Source organism: Notamacropus eugenii, chromosome 3 (assembly GCF_028372415.1).
Source record: "Notamacropus eugenii isolate mMacEug1 chromosome 3, mMacEug1.pri_v2, whole genome shotgun sequence".
NCBI classification, from domain to species: domain Eukaryota; kingdom Metazoa; phylum Chordata; class Mammalia; order Diprotodontia; family Macropodidae; genus Notamacropus; species Notamacropus eugenii.
The window spans coordinates 348,237,391-348,261,225 of NC_092874.1; the positions used below are offsets into that span (position 1 = coordinate 348,237,391).

At 37.3% G+C, this 23,835-nt stretch overlaps 1 protein-coding gene and 1 pseudogene across 1 annotated transcript in view; one reads left to right on the top strand and one right to left on the bottom strand.

Moving 5' to 3' along the window:
- Positions 1-23,835, bottom strand: part of MEGF10 (multiple EGF like domains 10) — a 161,846-nt gene that overhangs the window by 114,434 nt on the left and 23,577 nt on the right. The gene's annotated exons all lie outside the window — the stretch shown is intronic.
- LOC140531631 (small ribosomal subunit protein eS1-like) lies at positions 11,745-12,722 on the top strand (annotated as a pseudogene).

Sequence of the window (23,835 nt, forward strand, 5' to 3'; positions counted from 1 at the left end):
GCCTCTAGGATCAAACTACTTTGTTTTTATTGGAAGTTCTTCACAACCAGGCTACTTCCTTTTTTCCCCAATCTTTTAACACATCATTTCCCTGTACAGAACCTCTAGTACAGTCCAGAACAATAGCTTATATTTACTGTTCCTGACACTCAGAGCTCCATCTCCTGTCTCTATGCCTTTGCACTGGCTCTCCCCCATGCCTACGAAGCTCTTTTTCCTCATCTCTGCCTCTAAGAATGTATGGCTTCCTTCAACATCCATGTCAAACTTGTAGAAGACCTATCCCAAATCTACTCAGTAACTGCAGATTTTCCTTCCACGGTTATATTCTATCTATTCTGTATGGGTCTTCTAGGTTCAAATTTAGGAACACGTCTCTCCCTTTAGAATGTAATACCCATGAGGAGAGATTGCTTCTGTTTTCTACTTTTAATCCCCAGTGCTTTGCACAGTGTCTGACACATTGTAAATATTTAATAAATCTTTCTTGATCAATTGGCTGAAAATGTCATGTCCCTTCCCTCTCCCCAGCAGAGTTCAAGCTTCTTTAGGACAAGAATTATCTTGATTTTGTATTTCTACTCCTGCACCTAGCAAGGTGCCTGGCATACGTATAGGTGTCTAATAAATGCTTGTTTACTGATTGACAGAGTCTTTAAAAAATTGATGGCTCAAGTCTATTTCTTCTAATTGGGTGTTGTATTTTGCAGTCAAAAAATGATTCTTTTTCAATAATAAATGTAAGTAATTTATGTAAGCTGGACCTCGTGTCATTTTGGTGTTGACAGATACCAAAACAATATGTTCTCCCTAACCTAAGAAACTATATTTTTAGTGGAATTCATATGATACCCTTAATAATCTAGGATATATCTGAACAGAAACATAGTAACACATTTACTATACTTTTATCCCACAGGCAAGAATTTAAAAAAACCCAGATAAATCCAATTTAATAAATATACAATGAAGATTTTTTAAAAACACATTCCAAACAACACCTTGAAATAACATTAAATATATGAATCAGGCTCAAATGAAACCCTTACTTAGTCTGCATACCATTGTTACCTTAGTGGCATCCTGCCACCCAAGCCAATGTTTCATGTAGCTCCAAAATCCTTTTGAAAATGGCACAAAGGGATACTTTGTGGGAGATCATGGTTATTGAAATTTTAGGGCAGTACTCCAAGTATCCCTAGTTTTTCATCCATTAATTTATCTAAATTAATCAATAAAAACAGAGTATCTACCATAGAGAACACTGTATAAGCACTATGAGGAACATGGTGAAAAATATTCTGCTTTCTAGGATTTTCCTATTTCTGTGGAAACACATAAATTTGAAAAACTAGACAAACAAGATGGTACTATATGACTGATTACAAGATGAACAATACTGACAACAAATGCTCTAGAACAGGGGTGGGGAATCTGTGCCTTAAGGACACATGTGGCCCTCTAGGTCCTCAAGTGGTGGCCCCAAACTTTTATTAAGGGAATTTGTTCTGTGAAGTTTGGATTCAGTCAAAGGGACACACCTGAGGATCTAGAGGGCCGCAGATTACCCACCCTTGCTCTAGAAGCTTTGAGGTATGAAAGATTGCTGTGCATGGGAGTAGTCTAGGATGAATTCATGGTAAACACAGGTCTTGAACTAGCCCTTAAAGAAAAGATAGCTAGAGAAGATGGGGAATAGCATTTGAGGTAGAAGGAATGGTAAAATTCTTGGCACATCATTTTCAGTTTTGGATACTCCATTTTAGGTAGAACATTGAGAAGCAAGAGAACATGGAGATGGGGTGATGCTGATGATGAACAGTTTCAATGGCATGCATATAAATTGAAAGGATTGGGGATATATATCCTGGAGACAATTCAGGGAAGAGGTGAGAGCTGTCTTCAAGTGCTGAAAGGGCTGTTATGTGGAAGAACAACTGGATTGATTCCAGTTGGCCTCTGTGGGTAGAACTGGGAAAAGAGACAAATGTAGGTTTGATGTCAGCAAAAACTTCTTAACTTTGAGGGATATTTGATAGAGCCCAGAGCAGAATGAGTGGCCTCAGGAATAATAGATTTCCCCTCTCTGGAGGTCTTCAGGAAAAGTCTGGACAACTATTTTTTGAGTATATTGTAGAGGAAATCCTTCTTTAGGGCTGGGTTGTGTTAGACCACAGAATCTCAAGTTGGAAGGGATTTCAGATACAATCTATGAGTGACTGAGATGGGGAAGAAGGAGAGAAGAACGAGCTGAGTCAAAAATGAATTCGATCTTCTGAACCTGGGTCACTATATTGCCATATCAACAGCTCCGTCTCCCACCATATGACAACACAAAGTCTACTGACAGACTCTCTCATAGCTCTAAGTCCCTTGTTCCAGCTTGTCTGGTTCTCAGATCTGTTTTTACTTCTTGACAGTCAAAGTCACTCCTTATGCTCCAAAACAGATTACACAAAAATTTAACTCTCCTAATTAAAGTATGGTAGATAATTTGCTAAGGCTTCAGGTTACCTGAAAACTTTCTGAGGGTGAACATTGAAGTTTTTTTTTCCTGTGGAAGTATATTTGAAGCTAAGGCAATGTAGAAAACATATTTTATTCACATGAATACAAAAACTTAAAAAACTTTAAATTCCCTGATACTCACAGTACCTATATACCAGAAGTGTGCTTTGTCCTTTGATATTAGAGAGAAAAGGATAGCCCTTCCCAGTGTACAGCTGCATGCAACCACCCCTTTGTCCTCCAAGTTTTCTAGTCAATAGCATAAATGCTTGGAATGGATTCACTTCCAGGCAAGAGTGATAGAAGGGCCCTCCTCCTGTCCCTGAATGTGCAGATATCCTCTAACTGCTTTCTGTGAGCCATGATTGGTGCATGGTGGCAAAATAGTATTTTAATTCACTGCTGAGCCAGGGCTCTGTGGATATACTAAACAGGAGATCACCACCCCTCAGTTTTCCTTGTACTAGTGGCTTCAAAGTAAGAATGAGTCAGCTATTTGGAGGGTCAGGTCACCCCATTAAACTGCAAGACATGAGCTCATGGCCTTCTAGCAAACCTATGTCTGGGAAGAGATCACCTCCTGTTTGTCATCTTTCCTTTGGTACAGGGCCTTATGCAAAGGCAGCTGTTGCCTTCTCCTCCCCAGGCACCCTAACAGCTGGTTATTAGCTACTGTGACAGTTGCAGTGGTAACAGTAGCAGAAGCAAACAAGATGAAAGAGGAAAGTGTCTCACAGAGAGACCCCTGGAAAGAAAGACTCCACTTGACATTAATCAGACTATGTTGAGTAGAGGTAAAATGTAAAACAGCTAATTAGCAACCTTTGAAAAGAAATTATTTACAAATATCCCCAATGAAGGTCTCAGTCTTTGTTTTCAACGGATTCTACTAGCAGTGATACTTGTGAGGCAGCTAAATGTTACAGTGGGTATGTTCAAAAAGACCTGAGTTCAAGGGTTGCCTCAGACATTTATCAGCTGTGTGGCCCTGGACAAGTTATGAGACCCCTCTCTGATTCAGTTTCCTCAAAAAATGAGGGAATTAAGACACAATGACTTCTAACAGCCCTTCCAATTCTCTAAATATATAATCTGATAAATTAATACATTCTGTTCTGATCTGTGATTCTTTTTTATTGGCATTCCTTTTTTGTGTGTGAAAATAAAGCTATTTTATGCCTGATTGATGTTATATGTCCAACATATAACATATATCTAACATATACTCCTTGGTGGAGAGAGGGAAGGCCATTCTAGACTAGAACCAAAGATAGATTTATTTCTAAGGAATCTAAGGTGTGAAATCAACCTCTGGGGAGCCTAATTCCCTTACTGAGAAGATAGGTCACCCCAGAGAAATGAACCCATGGAAAATACATGTAGTGCCTGGTAAAAGTCCACAGTGAAAGACCATGCTGATAAGTCTGTGCTTATCTTGTATCAGTGAGGATTTAATTGAAGAAATTGATAAAGAATTCCTTCCAGATATGTAAGCTAAAAAACATTTGTATGTCAAATTCAGAAATTGGAATGATTTAATGTGCCACTTTATTCTATATAATAAAATCTAAGAGACAGAGACAGAATTCTTCAGCTTAATTGCCACATCTGTTAGTGGGCACTTTTTACTATGATTGACTGGAGTGTGTGTGTTTCAAATAATGCCAAAAAGGGTCTTAGTAAAAACTGCCTTACCATTTATAGCCAGATTGACATTAATGGTTTCTCTGTTACAATCGTGGCAAGAAAAAAAAAACCCTTCAAAAAAAAAAGTGGGTGACATGTCAGGCCAAAAAAGCCTGTCCCACAGTTCCTAGTTCCAGCTGAGGGAGTATTTCCCCAGTACTGAATACAAGGCTAGCCTATCCTGGCAAAGTTCCTTCCTGTTCCTCAGAACTGTACCTCTCCTCCCATCAAAATGTCAATCACTTTTCCCTGTGTCTACTTAAGTTATATTTAATTGTGGGGAAAGATAAAGATGAAGGGAATGGAGGAGATCTACCATATGGGAATATCCTATCTGATCTGATTAAAATTTAGCCTTCTGGGAGGGACCTGGGACCATTTAGGAATAATTTTCATTGCAAATGGCACTCTGAATTAAAAATATTTTCTAGCTTTGAGGTATAATGACAATGAAAGTTAGGCAATACGAAACACAAAGCAGCCTGTATCTATAATTGCCCAAATCACAGGATCATAGATTTAGAGTGGAAGGAAAAGGAAGAGAAGGAAGAAGAGGGGGAAAAAATTTTATAAAAAGCCTGTGATGAACCAGGTACTTCACAAATATTATCGCACATAATTCTCCCAACAATCCTGGGAAGAAGGTGCTATTATTATCCTCCTTTTATAATTGAGAAAACTGGCAGACAGAGGTGATGTGACTTGCTCAGGGTCGCACAGATAGTGTCTGATACCAAATTTGAACTCAGGACTTCCTGACTATAGGCCCAATGCTTCATTTACTAGGCCACCAAGCTGACTAGGATAATAGGTTCGTAGATCTTGAGCTATAAAGAACTTCAATCCTCTCATTTCACAAATGACAAAATGGAGAGAAAATGACTTGCCTAAAGTAATGAGGGGAATAAGGAACAAAATTAGGACTTATATCTAGGTTCTATGACTGTAAATGCAGTGGTTCTTCTATTGCCTCTCTATCTTTAGATGCTGAAGTTTTGTTGTCCACATTCCTAGGTGATAAAGGGTTGTGACCTAGCATGGACAGGTCAGAAACTAATGCACAGGCCCAAGGAGCTGTGTGAGGAAGGGACTATCAGAGAGGAGAACATGGAGTCACATGGCCAGGGGACAGTGTCAGGGAGATAATAATTCTAACAGTAGAATTAATGGTGTGCACAGTAGAAAAAATTGGCAGACTAGAAAAACTTGAGTATGTAGTGGCAAGTATCACCAAAGCAACAGAAGAAAGGATAACTAATTTGGAATGCAAATACATGGAAGTGGAGGACAATCTGAAGAAGAAAAATGAAAAGCAATCACGTTAAAAGAGAACATGATCTACATACGAGCAAAACACATTGATCTTGAAGACAAGATATTAAAAACAATTTAAGGATTATAAATTTCCCAAGAAGATGACAAGTCAAAAAGCCTGAAAGCAATATTGTTGGAAATTATACAAAAAAACTGTCCAGAATTTCTAAAGACAGAAAACAGTGTCAGTTGAAAAAATCTACCAATCAGCTCAAGAAAAAAACCTTATTCTGAAAAGTATGTCATATAGTGATTAAATTTAACAATTCCACAAAGAACAAACTCTGCAAGCAACCAGGAAAAAGTCCTTCAAATACAAAGAAAACTAAATTCTAACAAGACAAGATTCTTTTGTACCCAGAAAATACAGTAGGGAATGGAATATTGTATTCTGAAGAGCTAAGGAATGCAAATTGGAGAGCAAGGTGATTTTGCTTGCAAATCTGAGCCTAATGATAAATGAAAAAATGATGTACAGCCAACAAAAGGGGGTATTCAAAATATTTTTAGAAAGAAAATTAGACCTGAGGAAATTATTTGCTTCTCAAATACCCCCAGACAGCAGAAATATGAGAATAACAAATGAATATAGCAAACGAGAATGATGACAAAATAACAAAAGGGAGACCATTAAGAGATTTCTGTCTAAATGTACATCAGGAGACAAGGGTGAAAGCAGAAGTAAAATGCAAATGATGGTGGAGAAACAGGCCTGAAATATCATGGACTAAAACTTACAAAACTACGACAATCGGTATCATTTTTTCTGTTGTGTGTGACTAAATTTCAGAATGGGAAGACATAAAAGGAGAGAGGGAAAGAACTATAAAGGAAAATAGACAATATATTCCCTGATCAAGTCTAAGGCTAACAAGGAAGAAAATAAACTCCTGCAGTCTCTAAGAAATGAAAGCCAATAGGAGAATATGTGAGGAAGCAAAGGGAGGTATCCAATAGTGTGGGGAAAGGGAGAAATCTTGTTTCAGTGATGGAAGTGGGTACCACTGATGAATTAAGAGAAATTCTATAATGCAAAATGGAGACCTGACAAAGGGGTATGATCTGTAGGGATCAGGTACTTAGAGAGACCATTTATCCTACACCCAGAAGAGTGGGAAGGTATGAACCCAGGGAAGAGATTTTGATGCAAATACTTCAAGGGAAAAAATGAACAAGTGTAGGGCAAAGGTCAATAATAAATTGCAGAATCAGGGATGTAGAAAGATTCCTAACACAAGACAATATCCTTTCTATCACCTGCAGGAATTGGTTATCCTAATCGTGAGGTACAACTAAAAAAAAGGGGGGGTGAAGAGGAAATACCTTTAAGACAATAACAGAAATTGTTTTGAAGGAGAACCAAGATAGGTACCTCAAAAGTTTAATTCCATGAGGAATACAGAGAAAAAAGAAGGGCTAAATAGGTACAAGGACCACGAATCAAAGATAAAGGTCTAGAAAGCTCAAAAGAGAATATAAATAACAAAGAGAAGGAGGAAAATAAAACTTTTCTAGAAAAAGGTGCCAAAAATAAAAGTTAGTTTAAAGTAATGAACAAAGCAAGTTACAAGGGATGAGAGGAAGGGGAATTCTATTGGGCTAGTTGCGGGGGGACGGAAAAAATTAAATAACTAGACAAAAGCAAGAAAGAGAAGGGAATTTAAACAAAACTCAAAAACTAAGGAAAGGAATAACAAATAAATGGGAGGGAGGCCTAGAGAGTGAAGGAAAGGGAGCCCGTGGGGAGAACTTTAAATTCCAAAAAAGACATGGCACTTTGTTTATATAACAGAGAGGAAGATCCTAATTTAAGGGAAAAACATATTAAAAACAAGAGGAAGAAAATATAAACCTATATGAAACTTTAAATATGAATGGATTAAATAATATAATAAAATGAAAAAGATTGACAGATTGGATAAGAAAACAAAACCCCACAATCTGTTGCTTATACAAAACATATTTTAAAAAATAACAACATATTATGAAAAATGAGGGACTAGAAAAAAATTACTATACAAATTACTATCCGTGTATATTAACAGGTAAATTAAAAAGCCAGAAGTTGCAATCATGCTATTAGACAAAGAAAAACATTCTTAATATAAAAGATGATCAACAATAAAGCTATAACATGCTGAAATGAGCCATAGACAGCAAATCAGTATCAGTCTGAAACTTACATGCTTCAATTGCCTTAGCCAATGAATTAATGGAGCTACAAAACATAACTCAAATAGCTGGAGAAATATTCAGTGCCAATGTAATAAAAATGATATTATTGCCAAGGTTAACTTATATTACTAATGCTATACCAACAAGATTATCGAAAAGATAAAGGATTTGATAAAATTCATTTGCAAAACCAAGAGATCTAGAATTTCAATGGAAACTATGACAAGCAGTAGGGATGAAGGAGGAAAAGCACTTTCAGACCTTAAACTATATTATAAAGCAGCAGTCATCAAAACCAAATAAAGAAGTGCATCAAAGAAAAAGATTAGACAAGAAAGAATCAGAAACAGTGGAACTCAATAACTCAGTGTTCTGATTAAACAGAAAACATAAATTACTTAGAAAAGAACTTTTAAAAAGAAAAATCATTTTATTCTTATTAGATAAAAACTGCTAGGAAAACTGGAAAGTAGTCTGGCAGAAACTGGGATTAGACCAACAAGGTATACAATATTCCACAATACATACTAAATGGGCACATAACCTTAATATTAAAGATCATAATATTTAAAAAAAAACCAGAAAAGAAACAGAGCATATACCTCTCATATATATGAATAAGAGAGAATTTTAACTCAACAATGGAAAGATGCAAATACAAAAGGTAAAATAGATAACTTTGAATACATGAAACTGAAAAGTTTCTGCACAGATAAAATTAATGCTCAAGAGGGAAGTAGCCAATAGGAAAAAAAGGTCTTTATATTAAATTTCTCTGATGAAGTTTGATATCTAGAATATAGAAATAATTAATATGCATAGATATGCATATATATGTACATATTTGTATATATTTATGACCAAAAGCCTTTCATCAACAGATAAATGGTCAAAGGATATGAACAGAAAGTTTTTAAAAGGAGACTTGCAAACAATTAACCACATGAAATAATGCTCTATATCACTAAAAATAAGAGAAATGCTAATCAAAACAAATGACAGGTTTCACCTCAACTCAGCAAATTATCAAAGATGACAAAATACATGAATAGACAGTGTTAGAGGAGTTGTGGGAAGGGACTATACACTAGTACATTGCTAGTGGAGCTGTGAAATTGGTACAATGACTTTAGGAGGTAATTTGGAATTATGTTAATAATGCGACTAAAGTGCCCTTATCATTGTACCCATAGATTCCATTACTGGGTTTATTCCCCAAGGAAGCTATTGATAAGAAAGTATACATATATATATATCAAAATATTTATAGCTGAACTTTTTGTGATAGTAAAAAAAAACTGGAAACAAAATAGATGCCCACAGATTAGGGAATAACTGTGGACATGGTGAATGATGAATACAGAGAAACTTGAAAACATAAAGTAGTGAAATAAAGAGAGTGAAGAAAACAATATACACAGGTAAGTATAAACATTCAAATTTGGGGAACCAAAACACAAGCTTTGAGGGAACCCTCCCCAAAAAAGAGCTGGGTAGGATCTAAGAATTCCCTGAAGCTATCTGGCTTCCCCAGAGGATCTCAGACATCAGTCCGACCTCTGCTGTAAGCTTTGGGTTAGATGATTTTCTAGCCACATAAAACTAGGTTCAACCAATATTAATAAATAATAAAATGTTTCCCATACCTGAACAAAGAAGAGAAAAAAGGGCACCCTCACATAATGGAAAAATTTACCAGATAAATTTTAACAAAAATTTTTTGCAGTTGGTAGATGGGATCTAAAAATGAATATTATGACTTAATAAGCCAAGACAATGATGCATTTTCTTTCTTTTAAATCTATGTATTTTTGTAAGTTGTCTTTTTCAGGAATGATGGCTTTTAAAACTAGGTATCATAGTAAACTGAATTTAGAACCATACCACCAAACTATTATATCACAAAGTCTTAAACCAGGATTTTAAGGCACCTTCCCTCCTTTATAAAGGTGGGAGGCTATAAGTAAGTTCACATAGAAAATATTTGAAATCAGAAATGCTATATAGCTTAAGTTGGGCTACCCATTTTCATAGTGCTTGACATAAGCCTATCAGTGGTCTAAAATTGTATTTCTGGTTTGTTATTTCCTTAGGAAAACTTTTCAAGAGATAAACTATTTTTTTATTTGCCAAAAGGGAAAGATAAAAATTAGTAACAGTAGTAATATAATCCTGTCCCTAATAGGCTCCCTCACAATCTTTTCTGAGTGGTGGGTGTGATTTATCTAGGTTCCAATATTGGTCAACAAGAAAGATAGTGGTTTCCTAAATTTCAGCACTGGAAACCACAATAGGAACATCTACTTTTCTCTTACTGTTTTAAATGAGGAAACCCAAGGGAGAACCATTTTAGACACATCTGCAAAATATTTAGATTCATTCTCTTTTTTCATTCTTCTAAGCCCTCATTTTCCATCAATATCTGATTGAATTCAAATTTTGTTTTACTTTTTTTGCTTTTGCTTTCTTTTCTATTTTGTGAAACATCTTTTCATTGCTGATTAACAGGTAAGTGGTACAGTACATAAAGTGTTGGACCAGGATTCAGGAATACCTGAGTGCAAATCCATCCTCATTTGCTATCACTGTGACCCTGGGAAAGTTATTTAATGTTTCTCTGCCGCAGTTTCCTTATCTGTAAAAATAATAGCACCTACTTCCCAGAGGATCAAATAACATACAAAGACTACAGCAAACCTGAAAGTGCTATGCATTATTATTACTATATCTATACTTCTTACTTCCTCAGAGAAGTTCTGAGGGATTCAGTGTTCAACAGAATTTTACTTCCTTGATAATAGCTCTTAAACTATCCAACATAAAATTTTTGGATCACTATTAAACAGCTCTATTTTCTGGCTTTCGCTGATGTTATCATTCCTAACCACCATTTTAAAAAATAAACCAAGAAAGAATTTATTTAAAATTAGACTTCCATAGCATAGCATACAGATTTCAATTCTGTCTGGCAGGTACTTTCAATGAACAGTTGTTATTTTATAATATCTGGGTACAGATGGGGGGAGAAAGGAGATTAAAAGATCAAGTTGCCCGGCACTTCCCAACAAGCCAGGCCACAGCTGTAAATCTGAGTTTTAGCAACTGTTCCCCCTGAATACAACAAAGCTTCTGTCTTCCTTTAGGGTTTGTTCAGGTCATCCACATGTGGTAAGGATTAAAGAAGTACTAAAGGTCCATTATAAACTAGAGGTAAACTATTAGTTTATATACCAAAGTCTTAGCCACTGCCACATTGCATCACCTAACACACTATTTTGCAAAATCTTCTTGGGGATTAGAAGCAGATATGGTGTCTTGGGAATTGTAAACAGATTTAATAAGGGTTTTTTTGGTCTTAAAAATCAAACCACAGGGAAGACAAGAATGCATTTCAACAATTTTTGCTTTCATTTTTAAAAGTTTTCTTAATGCATTTTGTTTCTTACACTGCAGTTATTTCTCTGTCTACTCTCAATGCACTGAAGGTTCTTTGTCAAAATAAAGAAAAATGGTTAAGCAAAATTTACTGAAGGATCTCATCTGGCAGCATATGCAACAATTTGCACCCCTCTGTTGAGAGAAGGGTAATATGAGTAACCATCTGTTCTCTGAGACCAAGATTGGTAATGGCGATTAATCTCAGTTCAGCTGTTTTGAGTGTTTCATTTTATCTGCATTATTGTCACTGTAAACATTGATTTAGAAAGAAAAAAAGTGTTTTCACAAGAGTAAAATAATCTATTTATAATATGGCTTAACAGATATCTTGGAATCAGGAAGACCTGAATGCAAATCCTGTCTCAGATACTCACTTGGTGAGTTTGGGCAAATCCCTTAATCTCTCTTAACCTCAGTTTCATCAACAAAATGAGAATAATAAGAACACTTACCCCACAGGGTTATTGTGAAGATAAAATAACATGGGAATATAAATTATATTATTTATATTAATATAATATAATATAAGCATTATATAAATGTTGGCTCTTACTATTATGGAAGGGATAGCAATTCCTCAACACAGTTGTGTCCTCCTCTAAATTTCCTTGGATTCTAGGGAGCTGAACTTCAACTTTGTTTTAAAAGTTAAGATTTCTCCTCTTTTGTTTCAGGAAGAGACGATTAAAACATGAGTCAACATATCAACAAAGAAATGACTGCACTAAACTCAAATGAAATATGGTTGTTCTCTATTGCTAATGGTAGAAAAAATAGAAAGGAAAGGGAATCCCCTTTAAGAATATAATTTTTTGACCAAAGGCAGCAAAAAAGGAGCCAAGAAGAAAGTGGTTGATCCATTTTCAAAGAAGGATTGGTATGATGTAAAAGCACCAGCTATATTCAACATTTGCAATATTGGCAAGACATTGGTTACAAGAACAAAAATTGCCTCTGATGGTCTCAAGGGTCGAGTTTTTGAAGTGAGCCTTGCTGATATGCAGAATGATGAGGTTGCTTTTCATAAGTTCAAGTTAATTACTGAAGATATTAAAGGTAAAAATTCTTTGACTAATTTCCATGGAATGAACCTTACCAAGATGTGCTCCATGGTCAAAAAGTGGCAGACCATGATTGAAGCCCATGGAGATGTCAAAACTACTGATGGGTACTTGCTCTGCCTCTTTTGTGTTGGTTTTATCAAAAAGCGCAGCAACCAGATTTGTAAGACCTCTTATGCCCAGCACCAACAGGTCCGTCAAATTTCTAAGAAAATGATGGATATCATGACCTGAGAGGTGCAGACAAATGACTTGAAAGAAGCTGTCAATAAACTAATTGCAGACAGCATTGGAAAAGACATAGAAAAAGCTTGCCAGTCCATTTACCCTCTCCATGACATATTTGTCCAAAAAGTCAAGATGCTCAAGAAGCCCAAATTTAAATTGCGAAAGCTAATGGAACTGCATAGTGAAGGTGGTGGCTCTGGAAAACCTTCAGGAGATGAAATAGGCACAAAAGTAGAAAGGGCTGATGGCTATGAACCACCAGTTCAAGAGTCTGTCTAAAATAAGAACTTTTAAAGATTGAAAAATAAAAATTTATCATTGTGAAAAAAAGCAAATAATTTTTTTTTCTTAAAGTCAATAACTGTCTCAGAGATTGCACCAGTTGTTGATGGTGGTAAGATGTCATTCCTTGCATACTCTCATGTATATACCTTGAGTCCAACAATATAGTCAGAAAGACAAGGTTAAGCTGGGCTCTTACCCTTTAGAATTGTTGAGGAGTGCTAGGACTTGAAACAGCAATATGCAGGTCCTTCCTGAATGAATTTGACCCAAGTTTTCTTTCAGCCAAAGACAAGGTTTATTAGAACACCGATAGAAGGTGGATGTGGACATGATTCTAAAAATCCACAATCTTGATCAGACTGAATCCCAACCATTGGCTAGACTCTTAAGGAATCTGAGCACCTTAATAGAGGCAATGGAACACTGTGGGTAGGAGTGGCCAAGTAGTCTGGGGTAAATGGGAGGTAACAGAGAAGGGCTGGAAATGCCAGGGACCTGGACCAAGAGAAAATGAAGTCTAGATAGGATCAAGAGTGGAAGTAGCTGGGGGTGATCTGGAGATAACAGAGAATTGGGAAATTGGATTTAGACCACAGTGAAAGGCCAGTAGAGAGGATTACTAGAATGAGTAGATACCTCAGGCAAACTCCAGAGATTTGACCATGTGGGAAAGTTCAGAGAGCTGTTTTTGGGGGAGGGGATGTTCCAGGGCCTGTAGCCCACCAGAATCATCTTTTCTTTTCAGACAAAGACAGAAAAACTATAATAACAAAGGTTTCCATAGATTGGCATCATGCTATGAATCTATTCATTTCTACCTAGAACATGTGATGCCAAAAAAAAATAACTTAAACTAGTTCAATTAAAATGTCATAGCAGATAGAATCTCAAAGCTAGCTTTGTCTGCATAAATATATCTAGAGAAGGACCCAGATGGCTCTGGAGGAGCCTCCCTCACTCAAATCAAAGTCAAATGCAAGTTATGTCATCATTTCCCTGATGTCATGATCCTCTTTGAAAACGGACAAACAAAACCTGTGAGTAGTCCAAGATGCCTGAAGGAGGACCCAGCCATTTGGGTAACTCAGCTGGTCCTCTTCCTTTCCCTCTGCTCTCCAAAGGAAAGTAAATTTTGATGACTGGAAGGTGCCCAGTTAACTTGACGTTTACTGGATACATTCCTTCCTTCCTTCCTTTCTTTCTTTCCTTCCTTCTTCCTTTCTTTTTTCTTTCTTCCTTACTTTCTTTCACTTCTCAAAGACCAAACTTTAAACCCATTTCACTTGGAACTCATAGATTGGACCACAATAGATCCTTGCCCAAGCACCACTTAATGGTTGTATTTTGGGGGGGGGGGCCCTTCTGGCTCAGAGTGAATGTCAATACTGTTTCTCTTTTGACCAGCAACCCTGAGCATTTTCCCCTCCCAGTTTGATTTTTTTTAATTAAAGGAGCCATCCTTTGACTCACTTCTTAAAGAGGCCTATTCACTGAATGGGCATTACCTCACTTAAAGTGAGAACCTGCAAAGTCCTTAGCCTAAAAGGGCCAGGGTTTCCCAGTGCAACCTGGGTCATCTCCAGTTGTCCCAATGAATATCTGGCCACTGCACCCAGATGGCTCTGGAGGAAAAAGTGAGGCTGGTGACCCTGTTCAGCCCTCGCTCATGCAAATGCAAGTCATGTCATCATTTCCCTGATGTCATGGTACTCTTCAAAAATGAAGGACAGACACAGTGTCTGAGGAAGGAACCTTGTACCAGATCAGTAGCAAATTTCTGGAAATAAGCTCCTCTTTAGGATCATAAGATCATAGACCTAATACTTGAAGGGACTTGATAGATCATGAGGTTCAACCCTCTTATTTAAGTAGAAAAAATAATTCTGGGAGAAAAGTTAAATGACTTGTCCAGGGTGACACAAGTGTCTGAGGTGGGATTTGAATCAAGGTCTTCCTGAATCTAAGTCCAAAGATCTAGCCACCATTCCATGGTTTCATTTAGAACTGGTTAGTGGGATCTGAAGAGAAAAGTCTGTCTCTCTCCTAGCCCTCCAGTGCTGATTAGGAGACCTGTACATTGACTTCCTACTAGGACTCTTGCTGCCAAATGCTACAGGAGAAGGCTTAGAGAATAAATGGCACAACCACAGAAGACTGTTGTGCCAAATTAACAGACTAGTAGTTTCTCTAAATCACAGAAACTTACTGTCTTTTGGTTTCCAGAAAAATCTACATTCAGCTCTGAATCTTTCCCTTTCTGGAATTTTACCTGCTTAAAGGTCCAGACCCTACAAAGAAATGGAATGCTGTCTTCATTTTAAAAAACAGATTTTATTTTAGATCTAAAAGTCTCTCTTGTTCCAAATAACACTTTACAGGTAAGCTAATTCACAGTTTTGTGAACCTGCCATTTTCATTTTTGTTGCCATGACTCTCTCATCGATGATGGAGCTCAACTATATTTGTTGTAAAAGGAATTGAACAGAGTAGTGTTCGTTATCAGCTTATTCAACCAAGATACAGTGGCTTTCAGCATAAAGGAATGTGTATCAACTCTTTGGTTAAGGAGTTCGAACAGATTCTAGAGATGGATGTCTATGGGTAAGGAAAGAAATCTCCTTTAAAAATACAGTTGCTCTCTACCTCATTCTGAAGGAAAAGAAAAAACTGAAACCTTGTAAGAGATGAGAGGAGAGCAAAAACACTGAGCAGAGCATGCCAGGAATCCAGCAGTAACAACACAAAAAGCTTTAGCACAGGATAATGAGAAAGGAGAGGTCATGTGAAGAGGAATGGAGAAAGCCACACAAACAACTTCAACCATAGTGTATTGAAGAGAAAAAGGAAAGAAAGACACTGCGAATTTGATACTGGCACTTCCGAGACAGAATCCAGTGAATCAACCTGTTTATGCTCTGCCTATATTTCTAATTTCCTATTCTACATAGAGATAAATTTGCTTCGCCAATTTTTTTCCTTTAAAAGTTTGTTTTTCCATCTCCCCATTTGTTCTCAAAGAAACCAGTTTCTCTGTGACCACGTGGTTGTTCCATTACAGTGCTCGAGTCCTAGAGTCAAATGCTGCCAGGGAGAGATGGGATCAGGGAGGAGACTGACAAATGGATGATAAAGCATCCATGGAGGTGGGAGGGAGAGACAGAGACATACAGAGATCAAAATTTTCAAAATATTGGGAATGTTCTTGGCATGGAGGTTCAGAAGTAGACTGAAAGATTTTATAAATATTTTTATAGTTTCCCCAAAGCAGAGAGAACAAATGACTCTAGAATAATAATTTGACCCTACAAACCTAAGGCCATCCTGAAAGAGAAAGGGCTGTAAGCAGATTAGAATGAGCTTTTTTGAGGCAGTTGCACCAAAAGTGGCATATTAAACTGTAATTATTTTCATGCGGAACTTTTTACAAATACTGAACTTCTATATGTAATGAGAGAAAGAGACAGAGACATTTTCATGACTGCTGAAACATTTTAAATGTCTTGGAGCAAGAGATATAAGAGATTTTTTTAGATGCATACTTTATAAATACCTAAAGGCAGAAAAAGAACAAGTGAATCCAGACAGAAAGAAACCTAGAAAGCCACAATTTAGCCTAACGTAATTCCTGTGGGGAGAAAGGGTGGAGTTATCTCTTCTGAGGCAGGTTGCTTTACGAAATTCCTCCCCCTTCAGGATGTTGCTAAGGACAACCAACTGGTGAGTGTTAGCTAAGAGGGGTGACAAGTTCTCCAGCTCAACAGCCCCTCACCTTTCTACTCCACACTTTGCTTAGAAGCATATATACTCACTATTAGAAAGCCTTAGAAATTTAAGTCTCCAAGTTTCTAGAAGGTAAAATTATGTAACATTCTTATAAAACTCTCCTACAAAAGCACTCCAAGTCAAATAGATAGGCTGACCAGATTTAAAACTAAATTATCAAAAGGAACTGTTCCTTTCAGAAGTCCTTAGGATTTTGTAATACATGAAAACAATAAATTAAGTGTGGTATCTTTGATATGAGGTGATGGCTTTTCCAAGACATAAACAGTGAACCTGTGAAGTTTAAGCCTATAAAATGGTGATGGTTAATTGAAATCCCCTGCAGTGATAATTGAGCTGTGAGCCCCGCTGAGCATTCCTCCATAGTAGCATATAAAAAGCCCTAGGGCATCATTTACATATTACTTGCAAAAGAAGGTCAAAGTCTTTTTTTCCCTCCACCTTCTGGTAGGGGCTCCACATCAAAAGCTGTTTTTGATAAATGGAAAAGGAAAAAGTCTTTGCCTCAGCCTGTATCCCACAGACTATCTGCTTCAGCTGCACACTTGGGAAGCTTTTGTTTACCTAAATCTTTCAGCTGTGCTCTGTCACAATGATACCCCTTCTGAAAGGAGGGTTTCCTCTACTCAAAAGCAATCACTAGGCCTGTTATTTTGAACTTTTGTGGTCTTGGGGGAGCTAATTCTATATTTTCTTCCCACCTCAAACCTCTGGCCGTATCTTGTAGCTACTAAAAGTGAAGAGTTTAATAACTGTTCCAAGGCTAACAGTCTATCAAGCAAACTATCCAGCACTTTTCGGCCGTAAAAGTCCTTCTTTCTGTCTTCGGTTATTTCTATTTTTCAGTCCTTGCACCTCCCCCAGAGAGGAAATTTGGGGTAGCAGAGGGAGAGAAATTTACATCAGTCAGTCATACAACAATAGATGTAGCTCTGACCGTGTGAAAAAACTAAAACTTTAAATTAAAAAAAGGGCTGGGAATTCTCAGTGGCTGAAAGTTATTCAGTACATTCCTAAGACACTCAGAACTGACTCTCATTGTCAACTAGTTGCTTTTTCACCTTTTAAAAAAAGGTATTGATCTCTTATTTTTACATTAACTTCATTTTCATAAATACTCCCCTACTCAAAATCATCTCTCACTGCAAATGAGAAGGGAAAAGCAGTTGAGCAAAATGAATCAAAACATCAACTAAGTTGCAGTAATATTCCATTACATTCTTTTAATGCAATATTTTTTAATGATTCCCATGTGCCCAAAGGACATCTGCTTTGTTTTCTGTTTTGTTTGCTAACAAAAAGGTGCTGCTATATAATATTTTTTGTGTATTTGGGAATCTGTCTTCGACCTTTAACTTAGATATTCTTAGTAAGGCAGATTGGTGGGTCAATGGCATTATGGTCCATCCCTCTTCTTAACGTAATTCCAAATTGCTCTCCAAAATGACTGGAACAATTAACAGTTCTACCAACAGTGTTTACATTTGTCATCTTAATCAATTTACTGGATATGAGGTAGTACCTCAGGGTTGTTTAGATTAGCTCCAGCTCCATTAGTGAGCTGGAAAAATCTTCAATATAATTGTTAATAGTTTACAATTCTTCTTTTGGGAACTGTTTATTTATATCCTTTAATAATTTATCTTTTGGGTAATGGCCCTTGGTTTTATATACTGGAATTAATCCCCATTAAATCTTCGAGGAAACCCTTACTAGGGATATTTGATGAAAGTTGTTTCCCTTTCACCTCTACTTCATTTCTAGCAACAGATTCCCTTATCCAAGATGCATTGATTTTGTTTCTGTGAAAGTTTTTCCATTTTATGTAACCAGAATTAGTTATTTTATCTAGGTAATTCAATCTATATTCTGGTTAAGAATTCTTCTTCTATAAAAGTATGACCTTTAATATTCACACTGCACATACATTTTGTAAATTTTGTAGAATGATGGTTTTAAATCTAAGCCACCATGATTTCTAATTCTTGTCAAATTAGGGAATTCTTCCCCAAGTAATTCATGTTCTTGAGTTTGTATGTGACATATAAAAAGTTCAAGAGACATTGCTTTTGAGCAATTAATCATTTTTATTACTAATGCTAGCATATTATTAATAAAATGATGGTCATTTTCCCATCTCTCTTAACCAAAGACCCCTCATGGAACCCACTCAAAGCTTATATGCCCTTGGAAGAGTAGATGTTTCTCAGAGTAGAAATCAACTCTGAAAGGTTAACAATTAATGAGAGAATGAATAGTATACTAAGAGGTGGATCTGTTCTAATGAGGGTCTGGGGTATGTGACTTTGATCATTCAGTTTTGGTCAAAGAGAATTATTTGTATCCATATCACCCATCTTATGTTCATCCTCTGTTTTTGAAGAAGACCATGACAGCAGAGAAATGATGACATGACTTGCACTTCACATTATTTTGAGTGAAAGAGGGCTGTGCAAGGTCACCAACCTCACTTTCTCCTCCTGAGCCATCTGGATCCAGTGACCAGATATTCATCAGAATGACTGGAGATGGCCCAGCATGCAACAGGAGATCTTGGCCTCCTCAGGCTGGCCTTTTCAGGTACTCAGTTAGAGGAAGGTAACACCCATTGAGTGAGCAGACCTCTTTAAGAAGTAGTTAGGGAATGGCCCTTTTAACGAACAAAAGAAAAAAAAAATAAGTAAATCAACCTGAGAGGGAACAGAAACTGACTATTGATGATCACTCCAAGTCAGTCATTATGTGGAGCTTGGGCAGGCACCCACTGTTGTCCAGTCCATGGGCTTCAGAGTGTACTGGGTTTAAGGTTTTGGGAATGACAAGGAAGGAGGGAAAGAAAGAAGGAAGGAAGGAAGGAAGGAAGGAAGGAAGGAAGGAAGGAAGGAAGGAAGGAAGGAAGGAAGGAAGGAAGGAAAGAAGGAAGGAAGGAAGGAAGGAGGGAGGGAGGGACATCTAGCCAGTATACCACAAAAAAAGGGGAGGGGGGAAACAGAAGGGAGAAGATGAGCTGGGTTACTCAGCTGGCTGTGTCCCCACTCAGGCAGCTCAGTCTACTCACAGGTTATGTTTGTCCTTCATTTTTGAAGAAGACCATGACATCAGAGAAAAGATGACATGGCTTGCATTGGACTTTTTTTTGAGTGAGGGAGGGCTGTGCAAGGTCACCAACCTCACTTTCTCCTCCTGTCAAGAACCTTATAGTCTAATGGGAGAGAGGACATGCAAATAAATTTATACAAACAGGCAATATAAAGCATTTAATAGGAAATAATTAAGAGAGTGAAAGGGCAGATTCTTCAACCCACAAATGCCAAAGGCAGCTTCAAAGGTCAGTGAGAAAGATCTTTCACTTGGGTGAGAAGGGAACACAGCAGTCTAGCCCTGGGCCCAGGCAGCAGCAGCTTCCATTGTTGGACCCCTGGCCTAAAGACTCCTGAGGTATTGAGCAGCAGATCTGGATCTCAGCCCTGAGTGGCAGCCCTGGGGTGAGGAGGAGTGCTGGCTGGCATGGTGCAGCTGGCAGAGGCTCTGGAAAGGGAATTCTGCTCATAGACCAGAGTACAGGCCAGGAGAGGAGTAAACCCCTGTCCCTTGATTGTACCACCTTGGAGGAACTGAGAACTTACAGGTCCCCAGAGTATACCCTACTCTTGACAAAGAATTCAAAAGTCAAGTAACTAGCTGAGAAAATGCCCCCAAAATGGGAAAAGAATAAGACAATATAAGGTTACTTTCTTGGTGAGTAGATATTTTCTTCCATCCTTTCAGATGAGGAAGAACAATGTATAACATCAGAGGAAGACCTAAAAATCAAGGTTCCTGCATTCAAACCCTCAAAAATAAATATGCAAATGGTCTCAGGCTGTGGAAGAATTCAAAATGGATTTTGAAAATCAAGTAAGAAAGGTGGAGGAAAAATTGAGAAGAGAAATGAGAGTGATGAAAGAAAATCATGAAAAGCAAGTCAACAGCTTGCTAAAGGAGACCCCCCAAAAATGCTGAAGAAATTAAGACCTTTAAAAATAGACTGATTTAAATGGCAAAAGAGGTTCAAAAAGCCAATGAAGAGAAGAATACTTTAAAGAGCAGAACTGGCTAAATGGAAAAGGAGTTTCAAGAGTTCACTGAAGAAAATAATTCTTTAAAAATCAGAATGGAGCAGATGAAAGCTAATGATTTTATGAGAAACCAAGAAATAATACAACAAAACAAAAAGAATGAAACAATAGAAGACAATGTGAAATATCTCATTAGAAAAACAACTGACCTAGAAAAGACATCCAGGAGAGACAATTTAAAAATTATGAGACTACCTGAAAGCCATGATCAAAAACAGAGCCTAGACATCATCTTTCATGAAATTATCAAGGAAAACTGCCCTGATATTCTGGAACCAGAGAGTAAAATAAATATTGAAAGAATTCACCGATCACCTCCTGAAAGAAACCCAAAAAGAAAAACTCCTAGGAATATTGTAGCGAAATTCCAGAGTTCCCAGCTCAAGAAGAAGATATTGCAAGCAGCCAGAAAGAAACAATTCTAGTATTGTGGAAATACAATCAGGGATAACACAGGATCTCGCAGTTTCTACATTAAGGGATCAAAGGGCTTGGAATAGGATATTCCAGAAGTCAAAGGAACTAAGATTAAAACCAAGAATCACCTACTCAGCAAAACTGAGTATAATACTTCAGGGGAAAAAGTGGTCATTCAATAAAATAGAAGACTTTCAAGCTTTCTTGATGAAAAGACCAGAGCTGAATAGAAAATGTGACTTTCAAACACAAGAATCAAGAGGAGCATGAAAAGGTAAATAGGAAAGAGAAATCATAAGGGACTTACTAAAGCTGAACTGTTTACATTCCTACATGGAAGGATAATATTTATAACTCTTGAAACTTTTCTAAGTATTTGGGTAGTTGAAGGGATTATTCACACACACACACACACACACACACACACACAGGGCACAATGTGAGTTGAATAGGAAGGAATGACATGTAAAAAAATAAAATTAAGGGGTAAGAGAAGAATATATTGGGAGGAGAAAGGGAGAAATGGAACAGGGCAAATTATCTTTCGTAAAAAAGGCAAGAAAAAGTTTTTTCAATGGAGTGGAAAAGGGGGAGGTGAAAGGGAAAACGTGAAGCTTATTCTCATCACATTTGGCTTAAGGAGGGAATAATATGCACGCTCAATTTGGTATGAAAATCTGTCATACACCACAAGAAAGTAGGGGAGAAGGGGACAAGTGGGGTGTGTGTGGGATGATAGAAGGGAGAACAAATGAGAAGGGGGGTTATTAGAAGCAAACATTTTTGGGGAGTGATAAGGTCAAAAGAGAGAATAGAATAAATGGGGGGGCAGGATAGGATGGAGGGAAATATAGTTAGTCTTTCACAACATGACTGTTATGAAAGTATTTAGCAAAACTGCACATAGATAGCCTATATTGAAATGTTTGCCTTCTCAGTGGGGATGGGTGGAGAGGGAGGAAGGGAAGAAGTTAGAACTCAAAGTTTTAGGAACAAAGGATGAGAATTGTTTTTGTATGTAACTGGGAAATAAGAAACACAGGTAATGGGGTATAGAAATCTACCTTGTCCTATCAGAAAAGAGAGAAGATGGGGATAAGGGAAGGGAGGGGTATGATAGAAGGGAGGGTAGATTGGGGGAAGGGGTAATCAGAATGCAAGGCATTATGGGGTAGGGGGAGGGGAGAGATGGGGAGAAAATTTGAAACTCAAAATCATGTGCAAATGAATGTTGAAAATTAAAATAAATGAATAAACTGGAAAAAAGAGAGTGAAATGACTAGAATTAAGATATGTTGGGCAAGGCTTCCTATAAAAGATGGGATTTTAGTTGGGACTTAAAGGAAGCCAGGGAGGTCAATTTGTAGAGTTGAGGAGGAAGAGCATTCCAGGCATAGAGGAAGAGTTTGAGAAAATACCTAGAGCAGAGAAATGGATTGTCTTGTTCATGGAACTGATGGGGTGCTTGGGTGCATGTACTTGAACCCCAATTCTAAAATCACATTTCTCTTTAAAAATCCCATTTCTCCCTAACCTCAAAACACAATTCCAGGCAGTTTCTCCCCAGCCCAAGGACACAGCCTGCGTGCCCCCCTCCCAACAATGGTTTTCTCTATTTCAGATCATCAACCATCTGACAAAAGGGAGAATCCACACTTTCCCACACCTGAGTAAAACACAATGGGCCAGAATCCATCAACTCACCTAACTTTATTTTTTGAACAAAGTCTGCCTCAATAATTTGCATGCACTGATATGAGGAAGCTGAAAGGGGAAAAACCTTGGTCCTAATTTCAATAAGAACAAGAGAGAAATAACAATTTCTCCCATTATCAAACACTGAAAATGTTCATTGCTCTTCATTTTTACCTTTTTTCCCCTCCAATATTTGTCATTACAATGTGAACTCTTTAAGGGTGGATACTGTGCTTTTGCTTTTCTTTTTATCTCCAGTGCTTAACAAAGTGCTTGGAATATAATAAAGTTTTAATAAATACTTGTTGACAAACTGATTGAGAATTTGGGCCTTTGGTTCCTCTAAATGAATTATTATTTTCTCTGGATCTATAAACTATCTCCTGGTGATTTTTATTGGTATGATACTAAATCTGTATATTAAGTTAGGGAATATTGTCATTTTTGTTATAAACTCATGGATCTTCAATAAGCGCTGAATATCCCTCCAAGTACTTGTCATTCTTTATTCTTTTGAGAAATATTTTGTAACTATATCTATATAAGTCTTCAGTACAACTTGATTCGTTGACTAACTCAGAATTTTATTCATTTTGTAGTTATTTTGAATTTCCTTTCCGGTATATCCTCCTGGTTTTGTTATTGCAATATACAAATCATTATATTGTGGGTTTATTTTGCTGGTTATTAAATATGCTTTTGATTGTCTTGATGACTGCACATCTGCTGATACATAAACCACTATATTATCAGAAAATAAAGATAATTTTATCTCCTTTTTGCCTATGATTACAACTTTAGCATTTCTTGAACTATGTCAAATGACAGTAGGGAAAGAAGTCACCCTAGCATCCTTTGATGTTAACTGGAAAACCTCCTAATGCTTCCTATTTCAAATAATGCCAGACTTAGTTTTAGCTATCTATGGCCAATCACGTTGAAAAATGGCTCTTCTGGGGGCGGAGCCAAGATGGCGAAGTAGAAAGATGCACATACACATAGCTGCGAACACACAAACCACAGAACGGCTAGAGGGGACCAAGCCAGGGCAAATTCTGCACCCAGAGACCATGGAGTATTGGAGCGAGGGAGATTTCTGCTCCGGAGAGACCTGGGGACCTCTCTCG